This window comes from Vulpes vulpes, chromosome 7, assembly GCF_048418805.1.
Source record: "Vulpes vulpes isolate BD-2025 chromosome 7, VulVul3, whole genome shotgun sequence".
Taxonomy (NCBI): Eukaryota; Metazoa; Chordata; class Mammalia; order Carnivora; family Canidae; genus Vulpes; species Vulpes vulpes.
In genome coordinates, this window is record NC_132786.1 from 109,299,964 (window position 1) to 109,315,781 (window position 15,818).

Sequence of the window (15,818 nt, forward strand, 5' to 3'; positions counted from 1 at the left end):
CACAGCCTATGGTGATAAATCTTTCCAATGTAGAGTCTGGGTTTTGTACTTTGTAATTGGAAAGACCTGGGTCAGTGCCAAGCTCCCTACCACTGACCTGGGATTGGATGGGATTGGACTTTAGACCTAGGTCTTTACCTCTTTGGAGCCTTGCTTTCTCATAAAGAGAGAGAGAGAGAGAGAGAGAGAAAAGGAAGGAGAGATAAATGCAGACTGCTATGCTTTTGTGAAGATTAAATGAAAAAAAATATGTGAAAGTTTCTGGCACTTGGTCATAAAAGAGGCACAAAATAATAGAAGCTTTTTCGAAAAAGTTGATTTTCCTTGTGCCTGCCACTGAACAACTATTCTTTCACTAGGGCCTTCCTCTGTCTGGCTGCCCCTCGCCCAGAGACCACAGTGACGGGCTTGGTCTGGAGTTAGCTTGGGATGAATGGATTTCATTCTCTCCCTACCAAATGCTTTGCTCTTGCATGAATGACAGATTTCATAAAGCCTCAAGTCCTACACACCACAAGAAAGGCACACAGTCGGGCAGCCCCGGTGGCTTAGCAGTTTCAGTTTAGCGCCGCCTTCAGTCCAGGGCGTGATCCTGGAGTCTTGGGATCAAGTCCCACGTCGGGCTCCCTGCATGGAGCCTGCTTCTCCCTCTGCCTGTGTCTCTGCCTCTCTCTCTCTCTGTATGTCTCTCATTAATAAATAAATAAAATCTTAAGAAGAAAAAGAAAGAAAGAAGAAAGAAAGAAAGAAGAAAGAAAGAAAGAAAGAAAGAAAGAAAGAAAGAAAGAAAGAAAGAAAAAGAAAGAAAGAAAGAAAGAAAGAAAAAGAAAGAAAGAAAGAAAGAAAGAAAGAAAGAAAGAAAGAAAGAAAGAAAGAAAGAAAAGAAAGAAGAAGGAAAGAAAAGAAGAAAGAAAGAAAGAGAAAGAAAGAAAGAAAGAAAGAAAGAAAGAAAGAAAGAAAGAAGAAAAGAAAGAAAGACACACAGTCACCATTTGGAGAGGAGCCAATAAGAGAAAATAGTAAAATAGGTTTTGCATTTTTTAGCCTTTTTGCCTCTTGTGTGACCTTTTTTAAATTTAACAGTAGCAGTAAATTGAACCTCAGCAAAACCCACTGAATCTGAATCCAGAGTATCCAGTAGATGATTCACTGTTTCACATCAAGGAAAAGCTGCTCACACCAAGGGTATCAGAGAAAGGCAGGACTATAACCCGAATGATTCCTCCCCAGAATGCTGGCTGAAGGCCAGCTCCAAATCTTAAGCTCCATCCAGGAAAAAGAACAGGGTCAGGCAAGTGAGAGATACTGGGTCTTGGGGAGAAAATACCAGAGATTTCTCCCTTTAATCCAGGATCTGTAATAGCTACAGGACAGGTTGTTTTTCTGATTGAGTCCACTAGAGGAAGCCAAATAATTTAAACTTTTGCTGGGACTGTTCTGTATAAAAAAACATGCACATCGAATTTGAGAGCAGGTATGCACCTGGGAAGGACAGGTGATACGACGGGAGCTTTGGAACTCCACCCATGGGGTATGGCTAAGAATGAAGAACAGCTCGGTCATCCACCAGCTACGTCTGCTGTGGCAAGTTCCTTAATCTCCCTTAGCTTCAAGGTCCTCATCCGTAAAAGCGATTTGGTTGTATCTCCCTTACCAGGTCGATGGGACAAATTATTGAGATCCTGCATTTAAAGCCTCTGGCTCCTCTAGATAGTAATTCAGTTTTAGTTCATTTCTCTTACCCACTTTGTCTTGGTGTCTGTGGTCTCCCCAGCAGATCCAGTGCTGCACAAACTCACACATGTGTGTGCACGCACAAGAGCACATACCCAACACACACACACACACACACACACACACACACACACTGATCCTTTCACCTCTATAGAAATATTTCAGGATCACTGACCTCAAGTCTCAGTTCTTGGGTTCAATTTCTGCTTCCTCCTCACTTCTTTCATCAGCCTTCCGGCCACCCCCAGGACTCACCAGTCCTCACCAGTTCATGCCAGCCGCCTTTGCCATCCTCCTGCCACCCCTCTACCTCTCTGACCTCTGAGCTGTCAACTGAGTGCACGTGATTTATTTCAGTCCATGAGCTCTTCTGAATTAGAATCACCCCTTTGCAGGGTGGGAGAGAAAAACTGGGCTTCCAGGTCAACTCAGTTAAAGAAGCACTTGCTAAGTGCCCCCTTTTTTAGTTTTTCAATTGAAGACTGCCTGCATGCGCTGTGGCAAACACTGTATTAGCTGCTGCACACAGAGAGGCCGAATCGTTTCTGCCCTCCCTGAGGAAGGGGAAACACACATGGAAAGGCGTAGACGGGATTCACTGATACATGCAGTACCACACACCCATGTGAGGGGCAGACGTCACTCCTGAGAGAGGGTGTGAGTGGCCCAGAGAAGGCCTAAGGATGAGATGACAGAGGAAAATGGATAGGACGGATGCACAGAAGAGAAAAATGACACAGCAGAGGATGGAAGCAACAAATAAAACACACCTGAGATAGCCTGGTAGGTCCAAAGATCTAAAGATGAGATCAGATAATGCAGGGAGTTTGGGGCTCATGAAACGCAAAGTGCAGGGAGGCAGATCCTGGAGGGCCGTGTAGATCCTGGAGGGCCGTGCAGGCCAGCAGAGGAAACAGACCTTCCTCGTCCTCCGTTTGGTGGAAAACCTTGGGATGGTATTGCAGAAAGGAATGAGGCTGACTGGTTTGTGCCTCGCCGCGTGCTGGGGAGGCCTGACGGAGGCAGGAGAGCCATCAGGTACCGGGACTCAGCAAGCTCACGGGAACCTACAAGACCCTAAGGATGAAAAGGGAGCTGAGAGGCTCAATGGGTGGGGATAGTTAGCTCTTCCCAGAAGCTCCCACCAATCACTGATCAGAAATCACCTAGTACAACTAAGTACAACAGGTGTCGGGGTGGGGTGGGGGGGGAAGTGGCATTTTTCACTAAGCACTAAGGCAAAATATTCCCAGGAATACTTTTCTCCCAGCACTCCAGGCATGATGCCGAACTTCCACCAAGTTCACCTCTTGCCAGGGGTTGATCCGGCCCGGACTCTGGCCCGGGGAGGGGAGCTGTGAGGATGGAGGACATTCCTTCCCCGAATGACTATTGGCCAGGGCTCCATACCTCCTTCAATTCTGAATCTGAAAAAGCAGGGTGTTGAATAACTGAATAGAAGGACTTGTCCTGGGGGAGGAGGAAGTGTTGATGTAAAGGGTACATCAACCCAAAGATTGATTGCCTTGTGGTGAGCACACACATGCAGATGCTCCCACACCCACTCAGATGTTCCCATGCACGGTGTGAAGCCAGGAAACCCAGATATGGGGTGGTGGAGGAGGAACTTCAGTATTTCATTTTCTTGTGACATTTACCTGAAAAAGTTCCTCCATCCTGAATTTTTTCTCCCTCTCGGTTTTATTTATCTCCTAGCGGTAGCAGCCAAATTATGATAAATAGCTGAGTTTAGGCTGTTTTTGAGAGACTCGGGCATTATTGGACACCAATGGTGAGGCTTAATTTTATTTGTCAGCCGGGGTAGGCTACGGCGCCCAGTTGTGTGATCAAATACCAGTGCAGATGTTGCTGAGAAAGTATTATGACGATGTGATTACCATTGAAGTCACAGAGTCTGAGTAAAGCATAATGTAGGTGGGCCTCAGCCAATCAGTTGAAGGCCTTCAGAACAAAAACTGAAGTTTCCCAAAGAAGAGGAAATTTGGCCTCAAGACTGCAACATACAAACACTGCCTGAGTTTCCAGCCTGCAGGCCTGCTCTGGAGATTTCAAACTTGTCAAACCCCACAATCACATGAGCCAATTCCTCAAATTTCCCACTCTCTCTCTATTACGGTTCTGTTTCCTCTAAAGAACCCCGACTTATGCGCCCACACACTTAGAGCTCTTCATTTCCACAATTTGTGTTCGGTCTATTTCGTATTTAACAACATGGCTAAAGTCAGTAAGGGTAAACTGCAAACCCAAGGAAGACCTTGGGGATTAATTTGGTGGATGTTCTTGAATCTGATTCTTCAAAGACAGGACTGGCAGAGCCCTGAAGCCTCATCAGTGAGGGGAGGGGAGGGTTGCTGAGTTGGGTGGGTGACAATAGTGATTCATCCTGAGATTGAGGTGAGACTCTAAGGTGCAGCATTTATTTTAGGGACATGTGTCAGGCTTTAAGCTTGGAATTTCCATTCTTGAGGGAAAGTCATTCCACATGGTTGTCACACACAAAAAGAGTAAGAATAGTTGGCGTTCTGCTGACATCCATTCTCTTCTGTTCCTTAGACAAAGGTGAAAGTTTCTGGCCCAAAAGACACATCAATATTCACTAAATAAATTGACTTCTAATGCCTGATGTGTTACCTCTCAAACGGATAGGGGAATGTCCCCTTGTCCACCCCAATGGTTCCTTTCGAATTACCCAGATAACATCTGAGCCCCAGCATTGAAATAGTGACATTGGGCAGGGATCTCCCTCCTGGCTAGGGCTTCTGAGAGCTGATGTCATTCACTGAATGTAGCATGTAGCCGTGTCACCCCTCTGCAGAGGGGCTGGAGAGGGGACCATGGTGTGATGAGTAGGATTCCCACCCGGAAAGGCACACTCCCATGTGGTACCTTTTAAAATATCCCCTGGGCAGAGAGCAGCTATTATGATTCCCATGAAAAAGACACTGAGGCACAGAGAACCCAGTGACTTGCCCAAATCCGCACAGGTCATAAGTAAGCACTTGTCCTAGAACTGGAACCCTCGCTTTTGCTTTGAGTCCTTATTGATGGCTCATTGATATTCCTGCCCATCTGGAATTTCACAGGACAAATGTTCCCACAATGCATGTATCCTTTTAAAATTATTCATAAAACACCAGCATGCTTCTTCCGCATATAAGAATGCTTTGGATATTTCAAAAATAATAAAATCTCCACCCACCCTCATCCTCTTGGAAATTAAGATTTTTTTTAAAAAGGGTTTACTCTTATGAAGAAGGGACTGTGAGATTTGATGGTAAGTTGCAGCCCTGGAGCTTAATCTCACAGGGGAACCGAGATGTGTCCACTGATTATTAGAATCGTGGATTTTCTATCTGAAGGATCATAAAGGTTAGTTCATGTGGTCCCCACTCTGGTCAGAAAAGGGCCCCAAGACCTTGGCAACCTGCTGAGGTCACAAAATAATTTGGTGAAAGGGTCTCCTGGCTCCTGGTCCCAAGCCTTCCTCAGGCTCCTCACTGCTTCTCGAGCACAAGTCAGAGTGCGTGAAAGCCACACACGCTTCCCAAACTATGCACCAAGGAACCCCAGGGGTGCCACAGGATATTTTAAATGTCTGAGGGAAATAACAGCAATACTTGATACCTGCCGGACTCCGTGTGAACTACTAGCGCCAGGTAGTTCACAATGTCAACATGTCCTATCTTTCCAAAGCTGAGTTTTTGACTGTTGCTGTGCTAATGAGCAAATACCACACACACGGAAAATCGATACGGGACAGGAAATGAGGGTGTTGGTGTCCACCCTGACCCAAGGTTTGAGAAGTTGTGCAGGGCTGGGGTGCACATATATCCCCCTGGTAAGTAACTATGATTATTTAAGAGTAAAAGTAAAATATCACAGTTTTCTTTTGATTTATCTATACAGTTTTTTCAAATGGCTACTAAGGGGTTAGAACATAACACTTAAAATACTGTGTGAAGCTAACCACTTGACCACTTGAAAATTGGAAGGCGGATTTCTTTTGGCTTGGAGTCCTGAGACAAAGCTGCTGAGACAAAGAGAAAGTCTTGGAACCTCTGCAGAGGAAGGTCTTGCTCCTGGAAGTGTGCTCCTGCACCTCTTCCTCCCCCCCCTCATCCGTCATCCGTCATCCGGGGAGCTCATTAGAATTGCAGAATTCTCTGCCCAACCCAAACCAGAATTTGATTTTGCACCAGGTGGAAGGGCCCCAGGTGATCCTCTTACACTTGATTCACATTTGAAAAGCTCTGCAGAGAGAGTTCTAAGGGCAGTGTATGCAAAGCCTGGGACCGCTGGCTCCTTAAGGGACCACACAGCTAGCATCCCCTGGAGTCAGGATCCCACCCACACACTAGCTATGGATCTTGGGCTATTCTGTGCCCTTTAAGCCTCTGTTTCTTTAATCGCTGAGTGAGAATAATGGCCACATCCTGGCTCTTTGAGGTGGTAATAAAAGTTAAATGAGGTAATACAAAGCAGAATGGCTGGCCCAGAGGACATGGTCAGAAAACAATTGTTTTTGCTTCCTGAGTCTGTGGCTCTAGGGCAGATGATTTGTCCTGTGTTTGTGTAGTGTGTGTATATGTGTGTGTGTATACACATGCACGTGCATCTTTAAAGGGTCACAGTTGGGGATCCCTTGGTGGCTCAGCGATTTAACGCCTGCCTTCCGGCCCAGAGTGTGATCCTGGAGTCCTCAGATTGAGTCCCACATCCGGCTCCCTGCATAGAGCCTGCTTCTCCCTCTGCCTGTGTCTCTGCCTCTCTTTCTCTCTCTCTCTCTCTCTCTGTGTGTGTGTGTGTGTGTGTCTCTCATGAGTAAATAAATAAAATATTTAAAAAAATAAAATAAAATAAAGGGTCACAGTTGCAGAAGAAATCGAGTCTGATTGAAGGTCACATCTACTACAATAACCAAGCGATTACAAATGGCACTGTCATTTCAGGTCTTGTACCAAGGGGTGTTGCCTGGAAATGTGTAAGGTTTGCCTTAGGCATTTCATTGTGTGCCTATGTCCCTACAAGGAGGGCAAACTCTGCAGGCAGGCCCAGGGCACAGGACTGGTGGAGGGATTTGTGTGTGTGGTAAAATACACACAATCACCATCTTAAGCATTTTTCAGTGTAAGTTCAGTGGCATTACGTCGTGTAGGCATCACCAGCATCCACCTCCAGAGCTCTTTTCATCTATTAAACTGAGGTTCTATACCCATTAAGTGAAGACTCCCCAGTCTCCCTCCCCGCAGCCTCTGGCCCCCAGCATTCTTACTTCCTGTCTCTAGAACTTGACCACTCTAGGTATGCATGCAGGTGCACAGCACTGTCTTTTTGTGACTGGCTTCTGTCACTTAGCATAATGTCCTCAAAGTTCATCCTTGTGGCAGGATTTCCTTCCTTTATAAGGCTGAATAATCGTCCATCATGTGGATAAACCATATTTTGCCTATCCATCCATCAGTCTATGGACACTTAGGTTGCTTCCTGCTTTGGTTTCCTGTAGGTATGTACCCAGAAGTGGGATTGGATCATGTGCTTATTTCATCTTTAATGTTTTGAGGAGCTGCTCTACTGTTTTCAGCAGTGGTACCATTTTGCATTCCCACCAGTAGTGCACCAAGTGTGGGATTTGTTTTTGAGTTGTTTTCCAAAAGCAGCATGAAGAAATGACCCTGTCTGAGAGACAAGGACACATTCTCCCCTAGGACTGCAAGGTCCCCAGCCCGGGTGACCCTGCCTCACTCCTACAGGATCCGCTGCACGCTTAGGGCGGTGCCTGGAAAGTAGAGGAGCTCAATACAGGATTGCAGACTCAAAGGGAGTGTTTCCAGGGGAGCCTGGGTGGCTCAGCCATTGAGCAACTGCCTGTGGCCCAGGGTGTGATCCCAGGTCCCAGGATCCAGTCCCACGTCGGGCTCCCTGCAGGGAGCCTGCTTCTCCCTCTGCTTGTGTCTCTGTCTCTCTCTGTGTCTCTCATGAATCAATCAATCAATCAATCAATCTTGTCAAAGTAAAATCAATGAGTGAATGAATCAATGTCCATCAAGAAGACCACTGTCGCAGAGTACAGCTTTTCTTCCTACACGCCACCGCCACCTGCTGGAGACAGTTCACATTGCAGCTGCCAGGCTAATGCCCGCGCCTCTAATACTCTGCAAACGTTGATTTGTTTGGAAACTGCCTGTGCAGATTTTTGTGATCCTTTAGACAGGTTGAGGCTTCCTTTTGCTTTGTGAAATTTTTTAAATCAGAAATAAAAATGTCGGGGATCCCTGGGTGGCGCAGCAGTTTGGCGCCTGCCTTTGGCCCAGGGCGCGATCCTGGAGACCCGAGATCAAGTCCCACGTCAATGAGGCTCCCTGCATGGAGCCTGCTTCTCCCTCTTCCTGTGTCTCTGCCTCTCTCTGTGTCTCTCAAGAATAAGTACAGTCTTTTTAAAAAAGAGAGAGAGAAGAGGCCACTTAATGCAGGTGATGTCCTAAATACAAACTATTTGTTCATTATAACAATTCTAATTATACCTTAGCTGCAGGGAAAAAAAATGACCACCACCACCATTAACTGAGCTTGGCCTCTTTTATTCATATACAATAAAACTATGACTTTTGAAGCCTAGAAGGAAGAATTTAGCTTTTAAAAAAAAGAATTTAGCTTTTCAGTAGTTCAAACTGACCTTCCCAAGGTAACAGTCTGAATCCATTCTCTGACATACAAAATACCATCTCCACTCCAAAGACGTCATGGTGTAGTATACTAAGCCTAAAGCCTAAACGTGTTTCTATTTCTTCTGCAATAACTATTTCAAAATACTCAGCTTTTGGTCATTATTAAAGAGAGAAATGCACAGAAGTTTAAGTCTGTCTTGCCTCCACGGACTATTTATATAGGTATATATATTATATAGGTTAAATAAGAAAAGATAAAGCCTGAAAACAGAGTACGTGCTCAACAGAAATTTGTTTGCTTTCTTACCGGGCTGGAGTTTCTCTTCCATTCCCCCATATGGGCCCCACCTCCCCCGATCCATATCACCGATGTCCTGTGGGTGCCCTGAGTGATGGGATGGGTCCTGGGGATTTATCAGTTTTAGTGCTCAGCCAACTGAGCCAGGAAGAGGGATTGTGTGAGTTGAAAGAGGAAAAGAAGAGCAGGGGTGAACGCCATCTCATTTGAAAACAGGTGTTTTAAAAAAGAGAGAAAGAAAGAAAACAGGTGTTGCCTGATAAGAAACAGCTAGGAGAGGAGAAGTTTCCGAGAAGTCATTCTAAGGGGCCTTGTTTCCACAGCACCAAGCCCTGCAAAGGAGGTCCTCAGTGGTCCCGGAGGGTAGCAAACCCACGGGTTCCCCCCACACACACACCAGGGATGTAGTTAGCTGCCAAAGAAGGCAGGACATTGGACTCAGGCCGACTGGGGTTCAGACACAAGCTTCCCCAGGCACCAGCTGCATGGCCCCAGGCAGGACGATGAATGCTCTTAGTCTCTCCATTTTCTCTTATTAGAACAGGAATGAGGATTTTTACTTGTGACGTGGTAAGGATACAATGGACTAACTTATGAAAGCCTGTCCCAGAGAGGCCTTCTCATAGGACATGCTCAAAATGGGTTTGTTCTCTTTGGAGAATGCCAGGTGCCCCTCCTCGTCTCGCCCGCCACCCCCACATATATATACACAGACCTCATCCCACACCCCTACAGATGCCCCACCTGCCAGCCCCCAGCCTCAAATCCTTGACCTCCAAACTCAGTGGCAACTTAGTGAGTGTGCTGTGCAATGATCTACTGAGGTCTTTTTTGGGAGTCTCAAAGATTTCCTGTTTATGGAGACACTATTGACTGATGCGGGCAATGATTTACAGACACACACACACACACACACAAAAAAACCACCAGGATTTCTAGAGGGAATTTTCATTGTGATCACATCTTCAAATGAATGGGTAAAGCCTCACTCAGGCGTCAGTCAGCTGAGGAAAAAATTATGGAAAGGATAGAGAGCTAGAAAGCCTTCCCAAAGTCCCTAGAAATCTATGCCATGAATGAGAGATAATGCTCTTATTTTAAGAAGGCTCCTGGAAGCACTCATAGTCTTGATGGGAATATAAATACCCATTTATTGAGTACTGACCATGTTCCAGGCTGTGTGTTATGACCTACGTGCATTTTATAACATAGTCATTCCAGCCACTATTATGTGGACTTAATCAATAGGAAAGGGGTTGTTTGAAGGTCATACTGCTAACAAACCATGGAGCTGTGAGGTAAGTCCAAGAATGGTGGTATGCCCAGGTGCCCAGGGCACTCACAGGAATCCTCCTGAGGGGCACATAAGAGCACACTCACAATGCAGGGTGGACTGCTGAGCCCTCTGACTACCCTGTCTCATCTCCCTCTTCTTCATGAGCAGGGTTACTGGTCCTCTTGGATTGTGACCTTGACTTAACAGTGACCACAAGTCTCTACCAATGTTGTGAGACCCAACTGGCTCTGCCCACCCAGGACCCTGACCCAGGGGCTGCCCCTACCTGCTGGGTTCCTGCACCACCTTATCCCCAATCTTGGCTTCCTAGCGGATCCAAACCAAGCAGAGGGAACAGGGCATGCAAACGCTATGAACCCAGGGACTGTGGGTATTTCCAGCAGCTGAAGCTCATGGAGCATGTGCAGGAGAGGCAAGGACTAAGACAAGGCAAGGAAGGGGCAGGCGGGCACAGATCCCAGAAGCACCTAAGCTCTTCTTCCACCATCAGTGTTCTGAAAGCAATGGGAAGAGGAGCAATTTAGGCAGGAAAAGTGACTTGATTGACTTTGTAATAAAAATATCTCTCTGGTAGTTTTAGTGGCTGTGACTTTGTTTTTGTTTTTGTTTTTAAGATTTTATTTATTTATTCATGAGAGATACAGAGAGAGAGAGAGGCAGAGACACTGGCAGAGGGAGAAGCAGGCTCCATGCAGGGAGCCTGACGTGGGACCCGATCCTGGGTCTCCAGGATCACACCCTGGGCTGAAGGCAATGCTAAACCAGTGAGCCACCCGGGCTGCCCGTGGCCGTGACTTTGAATTCATCTGTCGATCTATATTTTTATTCCTTAATCCAGTAGATTGTTTCTAGGTGTTTAACAGAACTTGTAATAAAACTACAAATGGCATTCCTCCTAGAACATGGAGCTCATTTTCATTTTTAAGATTCTCCTAACCAGGTGACCGCCTCTCCACCAACCTGCATCCAGCATTGGTTTCTCTTCCTCCGGGACAGTCCTTCTTATCCCCCTAGTGTGTGACTCAGCAAAAGGCCAAGAAAAAAGGAGCTGAGTTGGGGATGAGGAGGAATTCAGTACAACTGGAGTGCAAGGGATCAGAGGTAAGAACTGGCTGCAGGGGATACTGGAGAGGAAGCGCGGCCCAGGTCACACATGCCCCATTCTCCTCCTAAAGCATTACCCAGAGTTAACAACTCTTTCTGTTCTGGAAATGCTTTATTCACAGTGGGAGCCCAGCCCTCACTCATCATGCTGTTTGATAGTGATTCATTCATAAAGCTACCTCCCCGGAGCACCTGGGTGGCTCAGTGGTTGGGCGTCTGCCTTCAGCTCAGGTCATGATCCTAGGGTCCTGGGATGGAGCCCTGTATCAGACTTCCCTGCAGGGAGCCTGCTTCTCCCTCTGCCTGTGTCTCTGCCTCCCTCTCTCTTTCTCTCTCTCTCTCTCTCTCTGTGTCTCTCATGAGTAAATAAATAATATCTTAAAAAAGAAAAGCTACCTCCCCACAGGTTGAAGCTCCATGGGCACCAAGGACTGTAACCCCACCATGGCTGCATATTCCCAGAATACAGCACAGTAAGAGGACTCAATCAATACTGTCCAATGACACAATGAACTAATGCCAGGGACAAGAGGCATGAATAAAGAAAATGAAAGTGGCGTGGCTTGTGTATGCATGTGAGGACTATGAGAGCCCTGGTCCTACTCAGTAAAGAACAAACATCTCACAGGACTTCTGTTTGCTAAGTCCTAAGGCCCCCTCTGTTCTGCTGCTATCAATCATTGTTAACATCAACTAATAAGCCAACATCTTCCTAAGCTCTTATTTGATGATGACTCTAGACTGCAGTTTCTGTTCTGTTAATAACTATAAATTTCTTGGGACCAGGGGTGGCTCAGTCAGTTAAGCATCTGCTTTTGGCTCAGGTCATGATCCCAGGGTCCTGGGATGGAGCCCCACATCAGGCTCCATGCTCAGTGTGGAGTCTGCTTCTCCCTCACCCTGTTTGTGAGTGCATGCTCTCGCTCTCTCTCTCTCTCTCTCCCTCTCTCCCTCTCTCCCTCTCCCCCCCCTTTTCCTCTCTCTCTCCCCCTCTCAAATAAATAAATCAAATCTTAAAAAAAGAAAAACCCTATAGGGCACCTGGGTGGCTCAGTCAGTTAAGCATCTACCTTCAGCTCAGGTCATGAACCCAGGGTCCTGGGATGGAGCCCCGCATCAGGCTCCCTGCTCAGTTGGGAGTCTGCTTCTCCCTTTCCCTCTGCTACTCCTCTTGCTTGTGCTCAAATTTTTAAAAATTAAAAATAAATTAAAAAATTTTTAAACCCTACATATTTCTTATGAATCAGCACTTTAGGATTATATTTAACTGAATTCAAGACATGGTCCCCAGCTGTCCTTCACTGAAACACACTGCATTGGCCCTGAGATATTTGCTCTCCACACTCTCCAAGCTTAATCTCACAGAACCCACCTATATCATCAAAAGTAACGCTGAGTACCATTCGGGGTAAGAGTGAATAGATCATGAACGTTTCAAAATTATGTAATGTGGTCCCCTTGGAATGTCTAGCTCTAATACAAACCTTCTTCTGAGCTCCCAACCAGTAAATCAGACTACTAATTGTGTGTCTTATAAACCACAGGTGCAAAATGGAATAACCCGTTTCCATTCTGTCCCTAGATGCTTCCTCTTTATCTCTCCCTTCCACCTGCCCTCATGGTCATCCATCTCAGAAACTGCTGCCTTCATTTGCCCTCATCCATGCAACACTCCTTCCTCAACACCCCATCCCTGGTTTGTTGATTCTACTTTTCAAGTTAGAATCAACTCTACTTACCTTGCTGTTTCCAACACCACTCCTAGCCTGGCCTCAATTCTCCCCCCACCTGCCCTACGTCTAAGATCCCCTTATTAGCTTGCTGGTTTCCTCCCTTTACCCCTCCCTACCCATCCTCCATTCTCCAGCCACAGTGATCTTTGTAAAATATGAACCTTGTCCTGCTGGAATATTGGTAAAGAAAATTTAAAACTTTCCCCTTACCTTTAGAATCAAGTCCACAATCCTCAGTCTGCCTCTAGGACCACTACATGATCCAGCCTTTGCTATTCAGAGAGGTTCATCTCACACCAGCCTCTCCATTGGTCACTATGCCCTTGTAATATGGGCCTTTTAGCATTTTACCAAGTGTATGCTTTTGTTCATGCACATTCATCTCCTCTACCTACCCTTCCATTTCTTAATTTCTATCTATGCTTCAAATGCCTGCAACTGGCCTACTAACAAGCAAGTAAGATGAAGGAGGCAACAAGTATTTCTAAGTAGAAATAGCAGCTTGTTTTCAATGGTGTCAACAACTGAAGTGAAAAGATCATATCAGCTCTGGACACACACACACACACTTCTGCAAAAAAGTAAAACAAATATTTAAACACCTTAACGAAACTTCAGAGAAGCAGAGTCTTTTACTTAGTTAGAAATAGGCTTCAGAAGTAGTAAGAGAAATAGTAACAGTAACTCAAAAAAATAGGTTATTTTTCTTATGCAACAGTTAAGTTCCCAGGGATGGTGTAGTGGTGCAATGATATAATCAGGGACACAGCCTCTTCCTTTTTGCTCCCGTTCAGTCAGCGTGTTGGATTTCATTTCCATGCTCCTTATTGCCTCATGGATCCAAAACAGCTGCTGTAAATCCAGGCTAAAGTCAGTATTCCAGGAAAGAACTGGAAGAGGCAGCTTTGTATGTCGTTAGCAAAAACTGTGTCACCTGACCACCCTTAAATGACGGGGAGCCACAGAGGTTGTGCCAGCTTATGAGCATACTAGGGATAATAATTAGAAATTAATGGTGCTGTGATAGCAACACAATTAAATGATGCTATAAATAATAGATTGTTATTTATTTCCCTATACAAAATGTCATGGATATTGTCTTTTATTTAGAATTGTCTTTCTTATATTTTTTAAATTAGAGCTCTGTCTTTATTATATTAGGATTTCTACAATTTGTTTCCCAATATTTCCCCCAACTACATTTTCTTCATATGTTAAGACTTCTTTATATATATGCATATATGAATTTATATATAATTATATATATATGTAATTTTAACAATAAAACTATTCAAGAACCTATGCCCTGTGTTTGATAATAGAATATACTTATACAGAAATGTAGAATTATCAGAATGAGAATGGTATTCTCTCCAGCCTGTCCACTCTTTTGAATTCAAGAAGATTCAACATTCATTCAGCTAAAAACTATCCCCATTAAGTGTCCTGGAACTCAGCTAACAGCTCATGCCTCTAAAAGACACGAGGTGGCAGTGCAGCATAAGAAATGAGTGTGATCAAGGGCACTCATTCAATTCCACAATTAAATCAGTCTAATTTTTAAGTGCCTTACCCACATCCTTGTGCCACCAGTTTATCATGGCTTCAACTTCATCTCCAGAATGAGCAAAGTAGAATGCCCTTTCAGTGACACGTTTCATTTGGCTTATTAACATTTAAATTTTTTTCAGATGAAGACCTGACTGAAAACACAACTGTGTTGTCTAATGCAACATCGCCCCAGGCACTTTTAACCTGTTTTAGGAAATGATGAGATCACACTCTGATATTTGTTTCCCAAATTCTGGATCTTGTGGGACCTCCATGAGTAGATGTTTGTGGGACAGAATGGCCTAGGTTGGGACGCCTGGGTGGCTCACCGGTTGAGCATCTGCTCAGGGTGTGATTCTGGAGTCCCGGGATGGAGTCCTGCATCAGGCTTCCTGCTAGGAGCCCCCTTCTCCCTCTGCCTATGTTTCTGCCTCTCTCTGTGTGTCTCTCATGAATAAATAAATAAAATCTTAAAAAAAGAAAGAAAGAAAGAATGGCCTACGGTAAACTACCAATTTCTAAGGGTGAGACTCTAAGGTCTAAAATTGTATTCCTTTCTTCTCCAGGAATTTTGAGTCTAAAGAAACAGACACATATGAGCAATCAAGTAAGGTTTTTTTTTCTTTTTTAGAAAAGTATAATGATACTTCAATCTGCAAACGTACAAATCTTTTTCTGAATCAACTGAGATTTTGACACATGAAGAGATATTGAATCAGCAGAGAATTAGAGTAAAGGCAAAACTAAGTTATATCTGCATCCAGGGATGATACATTGATTTTTAACAGAATAGAAACTCCAGTGGACTTGAACCAATTGCATGGATTTCTGTGATGGGAATTCTTTTCTGGCTGTGCTTGGACTTGGTGAGAAAAGCTACACTGATTGATTAGTAATGTCAGTCATAAGTGAAGAGAGGTGGGATAGTAATATATTTGTCACACATTGACAAATTTCCTATTTCTATCTTACTCTGGTTTGGTGCCACCTTCAGCCATTACATTTTTTGAGGACCTATTTTATATAAACTACTGTGTTGGTTGCCATAGCAAACACAAATATGAAAAAGTGGGGGTTTGGGGAGGGAATGGTCTCTACTCTCCCAAAGATGATAATATAGTAAGAAAGAATTAAGATCTATGTAATTTGAGGCAGGATCATGAAAGTGTCAAAAGAAGCAAAATAGAGCATTCCGAGGGTTAACCAGGACAAAAAAACAATTCTAATCAAAGGTATCAGAGCACATGACCCAGAGGAGATGAAATTTTCTGTTGAGTCTTGAGTAAGATTTTCATAAGATGTAGAATGAATTGCATAAAAAGAGTGATGTGAACATACATGAGAATAGGCATGGTTCCATCAGGAAATAGTTCCATGTGAAGGTGAGGGGTAAAAAATAGTGTTGCAGGTGATAG